At 38.9% G+C, this 12,512-nt stretch overlaps 1 long non-coding RNA gene across 5 annotated transcripts in view; it reads left to right on the top strand.

Annotated features, from left to right (window-relative positions):
- Window positions 1-12,512, top strand: part of LOC137225829 (uncharacterized) — a 354,758-nt gene that overhangs the window by 308,416 nt on the left and 33,830 nt on the right. The window lies entirely within an intron of this gene.

Raw genomic sequence — 12,512 nt, forward strand, 5'->3', positions numbered from 1 at the left:
ACTGTCACAAAGAAAAGGGTCCAGTGTTCCATCGGCAAATTTCAGCAGACGCAGTCAAGGGTAAAGGCGATTTGGAATAGGCCTAGGAAGTGAACTGTGGGCTCTTGGTGAATAGAGATAATGTTGCTAACTCTCCCAGACCAGCTCTAAATCAGGGACATTTATCTCACAGCGAAGAAGGACCCAGACAAGACCTCCTTCTGTAGTTGGCACTTATATTTCTCCTGGGCTAAGATTTCTGAGCAGCCACATCCTTTTGCCCCCCTTGTTGGCCATCTTGGTGAAGTGAACTTCTACTTGATGATATTTAGAGCTCATTAATTTGTCCCAAGGAAGCTTATTGTATGGCAGTTTAATGACAGAAACCTGTTTTAATGCAAATGGACATGTAATCCCACTAAGGCACTCTGAGGGTGTAAATTTAAAACAATTGCTAGGAGCTGACACCAGAGTTTAATAAGATGGAGGGCTAGTTCCCAGATCCTGGTACGCGCAGGGGACCCAGCCTGGACACCCAGCCCTGGCAGTTTTAGTGCAGCCGGCGGTTACCATGGCAATCAGAAGGGGGGGAGCTTCAGCCTGCCCCTCTGAGGTGATGGGGATCCAAGCTCTGGAGGAGTGGGTGGGAGTGCAGGGAGCGGGAAAGCTCTGTGCAGGGAGGAAATGAAGGGTGAGTGGGTGTCTTCTGCTCATCATTCCTCAGGGCACGAGGCTGGGGAAGATGTGACTGAGACCCTGGAGGCGGCTTTTGCTCTGGCTTATAAATGCCTCATCCAGGCACATCACCACAGAAAGAGCACAACACATTGCCTGGGACCCCACTTTTTCAGCAAGTAAAGGGGGAAGCCTGTCCCTTGAAAGGGGGCGGAAATGAGACTGAGGAGGGCATTGTTTGTGGATATTTGCTGGATAATAATGCTGTTGGGTACTACAGCACTCTCCTGAGAGCCCTGAATAAGGTTTTTATGGGTGAAGTCATTTTTGTAATAAAGTTGGCTCTAACTCTGGCTCATAAATCATGGGTTCTGGTACAAAAAAAATTACTAAACATGCCTCCGTTACCACATACTGTCCTCCTTTTAAGTACTTTGATTTTACTACAAATCTTCCATTGACTGTGATGGGGGAAATACACACAATGAGCAAATGATTCCTTCCGTCCCAGGCAGCAGCCTTACCGGCATCTGGGCCTCCTGGAATGATTTCCTGAGGTGTGATGTTATTTATGGCATGCTTTCTCTATCAAAAAGGCAAACAGCATCCCGAGTGACCCCGGAGCATTTGCATCATTGCTTCTCTTGCTAATTGATTCATCCCTTGGCAGGGACACGAGCTGTTAGCTGGACACTCTCTCCCCACCGCAGATCCTGTGGATTAAGGTACATAATAAGCAAAGATGTTAATAAAGTTGTTAAATGTCAAAACTGCAAAACTCACACCCATTCCATCAGCTCTCCCGGAATGATTCCATAAAATACCATTTCCTCCCCTTGTCCTTTTCTCAGTCTAAACTTCATAACCTTAGTTAAGAAAGAAGATTAAGAACTGTTATTAACAACACTGATTGTTTAATTTCTTTCATAACTTCTTCCTTTCAAAGAAGAGTCCGGCACAGAATGAAAAGGAATGCTATCATATGAAGTGCATTTCAGACGTAATAAAGCAGAAAGGAGAGGGTGGCCCCAGTGGCAGTTGTAAGAGGGACAAAGTGTGGATCTCTATAGCTCAGTGGCTGCAAAGCAGAAAATGAAGATTGTAAAAACGTCACATAAAGAAAAAATGCACAGTGGATTCGTTCCGCGATGCCCATAATTCAGTAATGCCTTTAAGTAGCTAGAAGAAATATAATAAATGTTTTTCCACAACATTGATCATACTGTATCAGAGGAAATATTAGTGTGCAGGGAGCCATGATTACACTGGTAGTAATTCTTGGTGCAGAAAACTAGTAGAAGATGGGACCCTTTGTAGGCCCAACTTTTATTGGCTGCAGTTATTTACCTTTAAGAATACGCCTAATACATTGTCCTATAGCTAAATATTTTTGTGAAAATTCAAACCAGCAGTATCAGTAAATCAGAAATCCTGCCACCATTTTATAGAATTTATATATATTTTTTCCTGTAGATGCTCTGATATGTTCCAGAATACAAAACCAGCCAACTGACCATGTAAAAATTCTAGAATGTCTGTAAAACAGATTCTTCTTCTGTATTCTGAACCTGGATAGGAGCAGACAGGTTTATGGCATGTGATTCCATCCAAATGCCAACTGTATATATATAACATCTCTCTAAAGAAATTAAATGGATTATTAGATATATATACTGCAGTAAAACTATACCCAAAGCTGTAAGCCAGGAGAGGATATGCACGTTGTGCAACTGCTTTTTTTTTTTTTTTTTTTGGTCCTGAAACACTGAAGAAAGCTTTGCAAGGCAGGATTTTTCTTTAGGGAGAAAAGAAGGGAACTGATCCCTTATGCCAGCCTCTGGCTACTCGTACTGGCAAGAGCTGGTAATGTGGTGGCCATGGCCCTCTTGGTGTAGGAGGTCCCAGCTTGTCAAAGGGAGGTTCTACCTTTGCTCTCGAGGGACCCCAATCTTGACTCTAGAAATCTTTGAATCAGAGTTCCAGGGTGCACAAGATAAGAGCCACCCAGCCAGACTCCAGCAGAACTAAAAGGAGAGGTGAGATCTGGGTGTGCTAATTCTCCATATACTCTCCACAAAGAAGCAAGAAGCCAGAGGCATCTCCAAGTGAAGATACTAGGAGAGCAGTGACAGGAACACGCATTCTTTCGCTTCAGAATCTGGATAATCCCCCTTACAGTTCAAAGGCCTCATAAAAGCAAAAAAACCTGGCTAAAGCCTGCAGATTTTCCTGCTCTGTTTCAGTGTACATCTCCCCTAACTCTCACTGACACAAACGGGAATCGTTTCCCAGACTTTCCTCACGGAGACCATCCCCACCTCTTTGTCCTGACGCTCTCTGCTGAGTGCCCCTCACAGGTTTCACATGCACATCCTCCTTCAATCCGACACAGCTTCTGTGTGATTCTTTTTCCTCTATTAGGGCACAACGGGGGTATATGAGCTAAAGGGCATTTGGAGCTCTTTATGGAATTATGTCTTGATTGTCTTATTGGAGTTGGATAGTTCAGCTTGTTTGTTAGTTTCTTCCCTCCTCTAACAAGGAGAATTTGAGAGGGTGCCTGTAAGTTCTTCCCGTTGTGAGAACTTTAAGGAAGCAGGCGGATGAAGGGAAAAAAAAACCCAGTATGAGGAGGGAGTCTAAGATTGAGAAACGGCTTGGCACGAGACGACGGTTTCTCAGAAGGAGTGCCGCCTGGGAAGTTGGTAAGCAGTCACCTGATGTGCTCGGCATTGACATGGACATAAATAATTTACTGGCTGAGGTGACCTAACAGGCTTCTGTTGAGAGTTCTTTCCCAGCATAATGGAGGGGGATGCCTCGCTAGCATCCTCTTACAAGTGGCACTGTTCTAGGTACAGCAGCAGCAGCTTTTCTCAGATTGTTTTAAATGAAAATTATTATTTTTTATCTTAGTTAATTGGCTGGCAGTTGAAGGAATGCAATTTAAAGCCAGAAGTTGGGGGGAGGCTAATTATCTTTTTGAATTTCCTCTGTAGATCTATTATCACACATGGACATATTACCACAACTTGTTAAAGATCAGTGAGTAGTCCTGTCCTTTCTTCTCTCTCCTCCCTCCCTCCCTCCCTTCCTTCCTTCCTTTTTTCTTTCCTTCCTTGTCCTGTTTATTTTCCTTTCCTTTTCTTCTCTTTCCCTTTCTTCTTTCTCTTCATCTTCAATGACTTGGAAAAAATCATAATGAACTTCTTTGAGCAATTCCACAACGATGAAAATGTTCAGGGTCACAGACGCCTTCCCTGGAGTATTTAACAGTGGAGTCAGGTACAGCTTTCGCTTCTGCTGTGTGTCTGCAGCATGCACACAGTCTCATCTGTGCTTGCAAAAATATCTAAGTGTGCTTAGGAGGGTCAGGGAGACCCTTGGAGTGTAGACTCACTATAAATTTAGTTAAATTTTAAAACATCAAAATAAGACTAACAGAACAACAGACTTTGGAAACTACTTAGGAAATAAACAGAGTGAGTTTTGCTTTACTTGGCAACCAGCCTGAATTATTGACTTACACTGTAGCCAGATAAAGAATGTAGACAACATTGGACAATACAGAATATTCAATTATAATTTAAAACTTACTTTGTATTTTAAAATGAGATTCACTTGTAATTATTTCCACAACCGCTGGATGTCACTGTTGCATATGTCTGGGCAGTAAAAACTCAGGCAATCCGAAACTGGTATTTTAAGGGCTGTCATGTTACCTCCTTGACACTCTACCTTCTGATTGAACACAGGCTGTCATGCTAAGAGGACTCTCTTCTCCATTCAGTGCAGTCAGCCCAATTCTCAATTATGGCACTCTACTGGGAATTATTCTAATTTACACAGGATGAGATTCCTCAAACACAATTATCTTCTTCACTATATTTAAAAAGAGTATGGTACTTTTATAATAGTTCCCAACATTGTGTATTAATTATAACTAGCACATTCTGGATACCAAATGGACTGAAGTCAACACATAACCATAAAATACCCTGAATTTATAAGTGCCTTTTTTCCCCTGTTGTATGAAAGTGCTTACAACGGTTTCATATCTATTTGCTCATCTGCCTAACATCCCTAGGGGGTTACCTGCTTTAATGCTTTTATGAGTCAAAGTTGACCTGTGAAATAAATTGAATGAAGTAATTATCTGCACTGGCATCCCAGGAGTAAAGCAAAAGCAAACACTGAAAATTTGTTCCAGACAGCTAATTATAGTTTGCAAAAGTAACTCGTTGAAATTTTGGTAGTTCTGTTTTTTTTTTCCAATTACTTTAAAAACTTCTTAATTCCTGGACCGTTTACCTCTTCTTTTAAGCATGCATTAAAAAAAATCCAGGCCATCTTGTACAGCTGACGTTATATAGAAATTAGATCTGAAGACTTTTCCAAACCTGAAATAAGCCTGGCCCAATAGAAGTGCTAGACTAGAGCATGACCAGTGTAAAAGAAACGAGAGAACCAACTGGGACAGTAGTTAGCTTTCTCTGTAGTTAGAAATGACCACGAGCTTCACTTTAGCTGTTCAGTTTAGTCTCTTTCTTTTTCCTAAAACCTTGGAGTGGTTTTCTTTAGCTTCCTCTCGTGACTTTGCACTAGGGAAGCCAGAGCTGTTCCTGGAGGACTGTTGGCCTAGATTTTAGCGGGGGAGGTGGGAAGGGGAGGCCTCTCTGTTCTAGTGAATAATCAGAGAGTTGTGTTGCCTGCCATCTATGAGATGCTTTGATCCAAAATTTCAGTCATTGTTTCCACATTTAGGGGCTGGAATGAACATCAAAGAAGTGGGTGTACGGAATTTACTGAATTCCAAAGAAGTACAATAACATACAGAGGATATAAGCAAATCCCAGTGGCAAAATTTGCTGCCAATTCTTGCACATAATAGAGGCCCTGAAGTGACAGTCTATCTTTGACAAATGCATAATGATATCAATGCCAAGGGAAGGAACTAGCATGCTGAAAGGTGAATAAAAGAGTTGGGAACAATTCAGTGGACTTACACATTTCCTTAGTGTGTTTTCACACAACAAGGAAAGCAGATGACACAAATGCATTAGGTAATTATTGGACAGGGTTGCAAACTCACCAGCAGTTTTAAATCGACCTGGCTCTTTCAGGATACAGCTCTAAAGATGAAAATAAAATGTGATTAGGAATTACTCATCTTCTGGAGGAAAAAAAAAAAGGAACAAGGAAAGTGAAAATAGCTTTCTTGTTCTGTCTTGGATAGTTCCAGGTTTTAAAGCCCACATGTTGTTTGCTGTAACTTCTTCGCCTCCCTGGACCAATGCATTCCAAACGCTTCAGCTAGTGTTAGGGCTTATTTGTATACACAGTCTTTGTTCAAATATGGATTAATTTTCGTTAATTTCAGTGGGTCCACATAAAGTAAAATGCCCAGAACTGAAACCACGGAAATCAGGCCATCATGTGATCATCTAAGAACCTAGTTTTCAAGCTCCTTTAAGTTTTATTTTTGAACGAAAAACAATAAAACGACTGTAAAAAGTTTCCAAAAGCATTGACATTATGAACAATTGCTAACCAAGGCTATTCCCAGAATGATGGAGCAAATTTGGATATATTTCTAGAAAAGCTAACTGCCCTGCAGTGCTGGCTATAAATATTTCATTCAGGAGGTGATTTAAGAAGTGTCCTATGGTATATGGCTCTTGCCTCCGGGGCCAGGTATCTATTTAGAGGCATATTGTGCTGCTGTCACCAAGGTCAGCACTGGAGGGCAAAGCAGACTCTTGCCCATAAGCTTCCATCCTTTTACTATGGAGATGAGTACTTAAGAGCTTCTGGAGGCTGCTTTAAAAAACCAGACTGGGTGTGGATGTTTAAAGGAGGGAGTCTCAAAAATGCCACAGTACATGGAAACAGCTTACAGGGTTCATGAGCACAGTCTGGTAATGAATCAGGTACGAGTAAGACCAAGACGTGTGTGTTTATTTGAAACCCTCCAGGGTTGAGCAAAAAACTGTGCCAGCTGCAAATAGAGCCAGCGTTTCTGTCCTGTGCATTAGGCAATCAGAGCATATTTGCTTACACACACCAGAACCGTTTCCAAAACACCCCCCCCCAGTTCTCCAGTGTTGCTCACAAAATTCCTCCTACAGCCTTACACTGCATAATAAAGGAGCTCATAGAAGGATCCTGCTCTGTTTATTGTGCATGTTAAGTAAATGCAATGCTTTTCATTATTTCAAACTCTATAATGAAATGATTGAGTGCCCAGCAACATTAGAAAATGGACAAACAAGTATTCAACTGGCTGGATGAACCATAGCTTTCTGGTATTAAAAGTGTAATATTTATGAATTAATTTAATCATAGAAGAAAATATTGAGTAGGTGACTGAGTAAAATGATGACTGTGTATTATGTTTTTGCCATGCAGCTGGATAAACATATTCAATGACAAACCTTGGCAAGAACTGCAAAGATGCTCTTGACAATGGCATGAATAAATATCAGGTGCTGCCTAGAATTCACTGCATTTGAGGACCTGAGCAAAGCCAGATGAGTTTTAGCAGGAAAATATGAAGAAGCCATGTATGCACATTAGGATTATGTAAACGTTGGGTTCTTTCTCTGCTGACCAGGAATTGTTCTAATGTTCATTTTCATCTACATCACTGACAGATTTTTTTTTTTTTTTACACATTATCTTTGCACTTCTGGGAGTGCACTTTAGCATCAAGACCCAACTTTTGGGGAAGTTCCTGGTAAGTTTTTCAACAACATGGGCTTGGAGAGAAAAGAAATACTTTGCCTAGGCAAAGAAAAGAAATACTTTGCCTAGAGCTGACAAAAAAGATTGTATTTTGTAGTGATCCAATCCAATCTATGTAAAATAGTAAATTTAAAAATTCCTTTAGATTGATTCTTGAATTTCCTTAGAATATGTGGTTTCAGATTCCAAGAAGGACCATAAGAGAAAACAATAGATGGGTAGATATTTTGAAGAGAGGACATCAGCAATAATAACAGTCACTTAATGAAGCATTTGATCCAGGGCAGAAAGAACTAGTGTGCAAGAGACGATCACAGAAACATGTTTTTGTGGGTTTTTTCCCCACAAGATTGTCATTTTATCAATAAAGAAAATATCTTTTATCAGCTTTATTGAAACATAATTGATATATAACATTGTGTAAGTTTCAGATGTACAGCGTGTTGATTTGACACACATATATTGTGAAATGATATATATACCACCATAGTGTGAGCTAACACCTCTATCACCTCACATACTTATCATTTCTTTTTTGTGGTGAGAACATTTAAGATCTACTCTTAGCAACTTTCGAGTATATAATACAGCATTGTTAATTATAATCACCACGCTGTACATTAGATCCTCCAAACTTTTTCATCTTATAACTGAAAGTTTGACCCACATCTCCCCATTTCCTTCACCCCCAGCCCCTGTTAACTGCCATTCTACTCTCTGTTTCTATGACTTTGGCTTTTTTAGATTCCACAGATAAGTGATATCATACAGTATTTGTGTTTCTCTGTCTGCCTTATCAATATTTCAGTTAGCATAATGTCCTCCAGGTTCATCCATGTTGTCACAAATGGCAGAATTTACTTCTTTCTCATGGCTGAATAATATTTGATTGTATATATATCACATCTTTTTTATTGAAGTATAAGTGATTTATAATATTATATTAGTTTCAGGTGTAGAGCATAGTGGCTCAGTATTTTCGCAGATTATTCTCCACTATATATATCAAAATAATGACTATAATTCCCTGTATATACCACATCTTCTTTTTCCATTCATCTGTTGATGGGCCCTTAGGTTGTTTCTGTATCTTGGCTATTGTGAATGATGCTACAGGTATCTCTTCAAGATCCTGATTTTATTTCCATTGGATATATACCCAGAAGCAGGATTTCTGGATCATATGGTAGTTTTAATTTTTTGAGGAACCTCTGTAACTATTTTCCATAGTGGCTGCAACAATTTACATTCCTACCAACAGTGTGCAAGGATTCCATTTTCTCCACATCCTTGCCAATACTTACCACCTCTTATCTTTTTGATAATAGCTATCCTAATATGTGTGAAGTGATATCTAGTTGTGGTTTTGATTTGCATATCCCTGATGATTAGTGATGTTGAGCATCTTTTCATGTACCTGTTGGCCATTTGTATGTCTTCTTTGGAAAGGACCTATCTATTCAGGTCCTTTGCTTATTTTTTAATTGGATTGTTTGGGTTTTTTGCTATTGAGTTGTATGAGTTCTTTCTATATTTTGGACATTAACTAATCGTCAGATACATGATTTGTAAATATTCCCCCCATCCCATAGGTGGGCTTTTCATTTTGTTGATTGTTTCTTTTGCTGCTCAGAAGCTTTTTAGTTTGATGTAGTCCCATTGTTAATTTTTGCTTTTGTTGCTTTTGCTTCTGGTGTCATATCCAAAGAAATATTTTCAAGACCAATGTCAAGGGGGATTTTCCCCTATATTTTCTTCTAAGAGTTTTATGGTTTCACGTCTCATGTTTAAGTCTTTAATCCATTTTGAGTTAATTTTTGTAAGATAGGGGTCCAATTTTATTCTTCTGTATGTGTCTACCCAGTTTTCTGAACACCATTTATTGAAGAGACTATCTTTTCCTCATTGAGTATTCTTGGCTCCCTTATCACATACTAGTTGACTGTATATGCAAGGGTTTATTCATGGGGTCTTTATTCTGCTCCATTGGTGTCTGTGTCTATTTCTTATGCCAGTATAATACTGTTCTGATTACTACAGCTTTGTAGTTTAGTGTGAAATCAGGAAGTGATGCCTCCTGCTTTGTTTTCTTTCTCAGGTTGTTTTGTCTATTTGAGATCTTTTGTTGTTCTATACAAATTTTAGGACTGTTTTTTCTGTTTCTATGAAAAATGGCTTTGCAATTAATAGGGATTGCATTGAATCTATAGATGACTTGAGCAGGATGGAGATTTAAACACTATTAACAAGGAATATCTTTCCATTTACTTGTGTCTTCAGCCGCTTTCCTCAAAGTCTTACAGTTTTCAGTGTACCGGTCTTTTACCTCCTTGGTTAAATTTATTCCTAAGTATTTTGTTGTTGTTGATGCTATTGTGAATGGGACTGTTTTCTTAATTTCTTTTCGAAATATTTCATTGTTAGTGTATAGAAACACATCTGATTTCTGTCTGTTAATTTTATATCCTGCAACTTTACTGAATTCACTGATTAGTTTTAACAGTTTTTTGGTGGAGTTTTTAGGATTTTCTATATATAAGATCATATCATCTGAAGAAAAGACATTTTTAGTTCTTACTTTCCAATTTGGATGCCTTTTATATCATTTTCTTACCTGATTGCTCTGGCCAGGACTTCTAGTACCATGTTGAATAGGAGTGGTGAGAGTGGGCATTCTTGTCTTGTTTGTGATATTAAAGGAAAAGACTGAGTATGGTGTTAGTTGTGGGTTTGTCATATATGGCCTTTATTATGTTGAAATATCTTCTTTCTATATCCAGTTTGTGGAGAGTTTTTATCATGAAAGAATATTAAATTTTGTCAAATGCTATTTCTGCATCTATTGAGATGATCATCTGATCTTTATCTTTCATTCTATTAATGTGGTATATCACATTTATTGATTTGCACTGTTGAACCACTCTTGCACCCCAGGGGTAAATCCAGTTTGATCATGGTGTATGATCCCTTTAATGTGCTATTGAATTTAGTTTGCTAGTATTTTGTTGAGAATTTATGCATCAATATTCATCAAGGATATTGGTCTATAGTTTTTTTTTTCTTATACTATCCTTATCTGGCCTTGTTATCAGGGTAATGCTAGCCTCATAAAACAAGTTTGAGAGTGTTCCCTCCTCTTAATTTTTTCGAAGAGTTTGGGAAGAATTGGCATTAATTTAAAATATTGGGTAGAATTCACCAGTGAAACCATCTGGTCCTAGGCTTTTCTTTATTTGGAGGTTTTTCAGTCTCCTTACTTGTTATTGCTCTGTTCAGATTTTCTATTTCTTTATGATTCAGTCTTGGTAGATTGTATGTTTCTAGGAATATATCTATTTCTTCTAAGTTATCCAGTTTGTTGACATATAACTGTAATAGTCTCTTGTGATCCTTTGTATTTGTATAGTATCAGTTGTAATGTTTCCTCTTTCATCTCTGGTCTTATGTATTTGAGTCTTCTCTCTTTACTCCATCTAAAGGTTTTAAAATTTTGTTTATCTTTTCAAAAAATCAGCCAGATTGGGGGGAGAAAAGTTGTAGATGGAAGACTTCATTTTGGATAAGGTCTCTATGCTCTGATGCAAGTTGTCTTATGTTGTTGTCTTTGCTTCTTACATTTATATTTTTTTCTGTGTTTCATGCCCGAGAATTTCCAAATGCAACAACAAAAAAATGAAAACATAGTCCAAGCTATCCCCCTATTCCCCTATTCCCCCAATTTCCAATACTGATTGCTGTTTCTGTATTAAATTTTTTTCCAGCTATACTCTATTCCTAGTATCTGAACACAAAACTCTTATTTCCTGGGTATTATGTTTCCATTTTTTAATTATTGTCTCTAGTATACATGGCATGATGTCTTGAAATACCCCAAAAAGAGGCCAGTTGTTAGCAAATTTTCATAGCTATACAAGGAATCACTGTAAACAGACTTGATGCTATACTTCTCTTGCTACATGCATAGGGGAGACTATATATTACTCCAAAGAAAGAAGAGCTATTTAATATTTTGTATATGTAAAGTATTTAGGACAGTATCTGCATCATAATAAGTCCTTTGTAAATCTTAGCTGCTGTTGCTACTAGTACTAGTGAAAAGCCTGCAGTTATGTTGTGACAAGGGGTCAGTTGGGCTGGTTTCATTAGGTCTACCAACCCCTGCCATGGACCTAACACATGTGTGGTAGATTAGATACCGGCTTCTCACCTGTGAGGGACCTTCTGACCCTTTGGGGAAACCATCTTTGTAGATCTACATTTTTTGCCATTGGCTGCCCCTTGGGAACTGTCAGAGTGTCAAAATGAAACCCTGGGATGTAGCATGCGTGTGGGCTATTGCTCTGAAGCAATGCTTCTCAAACTATGCGTGGTGAAGGATCAGTTTCTTTTTTTATTTCCAATCTGTCACAGCCTGATATTTTGCAAAGTGCAATAAAACATAATTTAAAATGGAATAAAAAATCAATATACACAAAATTCAAGTCCCATTTTTGAATTAGATTCAACAGACATAAACTTAGGCTGCCACATGGCTGTCAGCAACTCTAAATGCTTCCTCTCAACTCCGTTCTTGTCTCATTTCTGAACAATAACCAACAGATTACAGACAGTGGGCCTCACTTTGAGCAGCAGCGTCACAAAGAACAACGAAGAACCGCAAAGGCCTGTCATTTCCATACTAGTTTCCTTCTGTAGAGCTCAAAGGGCTGTATCGTCAAAGCAGGGGATGCTACGGGTCCACAAGGCTCAGGCCCTACCTTCACTGGTGCAAAGCTGGTGCCCAAGGGGTAACAGATGCCACAAGAGAAAGCTGCTTCTGCCGGGTGCTGGCCATTCTCTCAGCTGGGAATTTACACACAGCTAAGCGGTGGGCTGTTTAGTGCAGATGCACAGGTGTGGAAACAGTCTCTGATAGGCAGGTTTATGGCAAATAAACACATTGTGTGATATACTGTAATCAACTATATAAACAACTTTAAAATTGTCTATACTTCATATTTCCAGCATTTGGTTTTGTTAATCATATGTCTTCTTGACAGCAATTAAATAGCCTTGAGAGAAAATGTACACCTGCTGTCTCCCCTGGGGAAATGACGTCTCTTTTGTGAATGACA

The sequence above is a fragment of the Pseudorca crassidens genome, chromosome 6 (genome assembly GCF_039906515.1).
Source record: "Pseudorca crassidens isolate mPseCra1 chromosome 6, mPseCra1.hap1, whole genome shotgun sequence".
Taxonomy (NCBI): Eukaryota; Metazoa; Chordata; class Mammalia; order Artiodactyla; family Delphinidae; genus Pseudorca; species Pseudorca crassidens.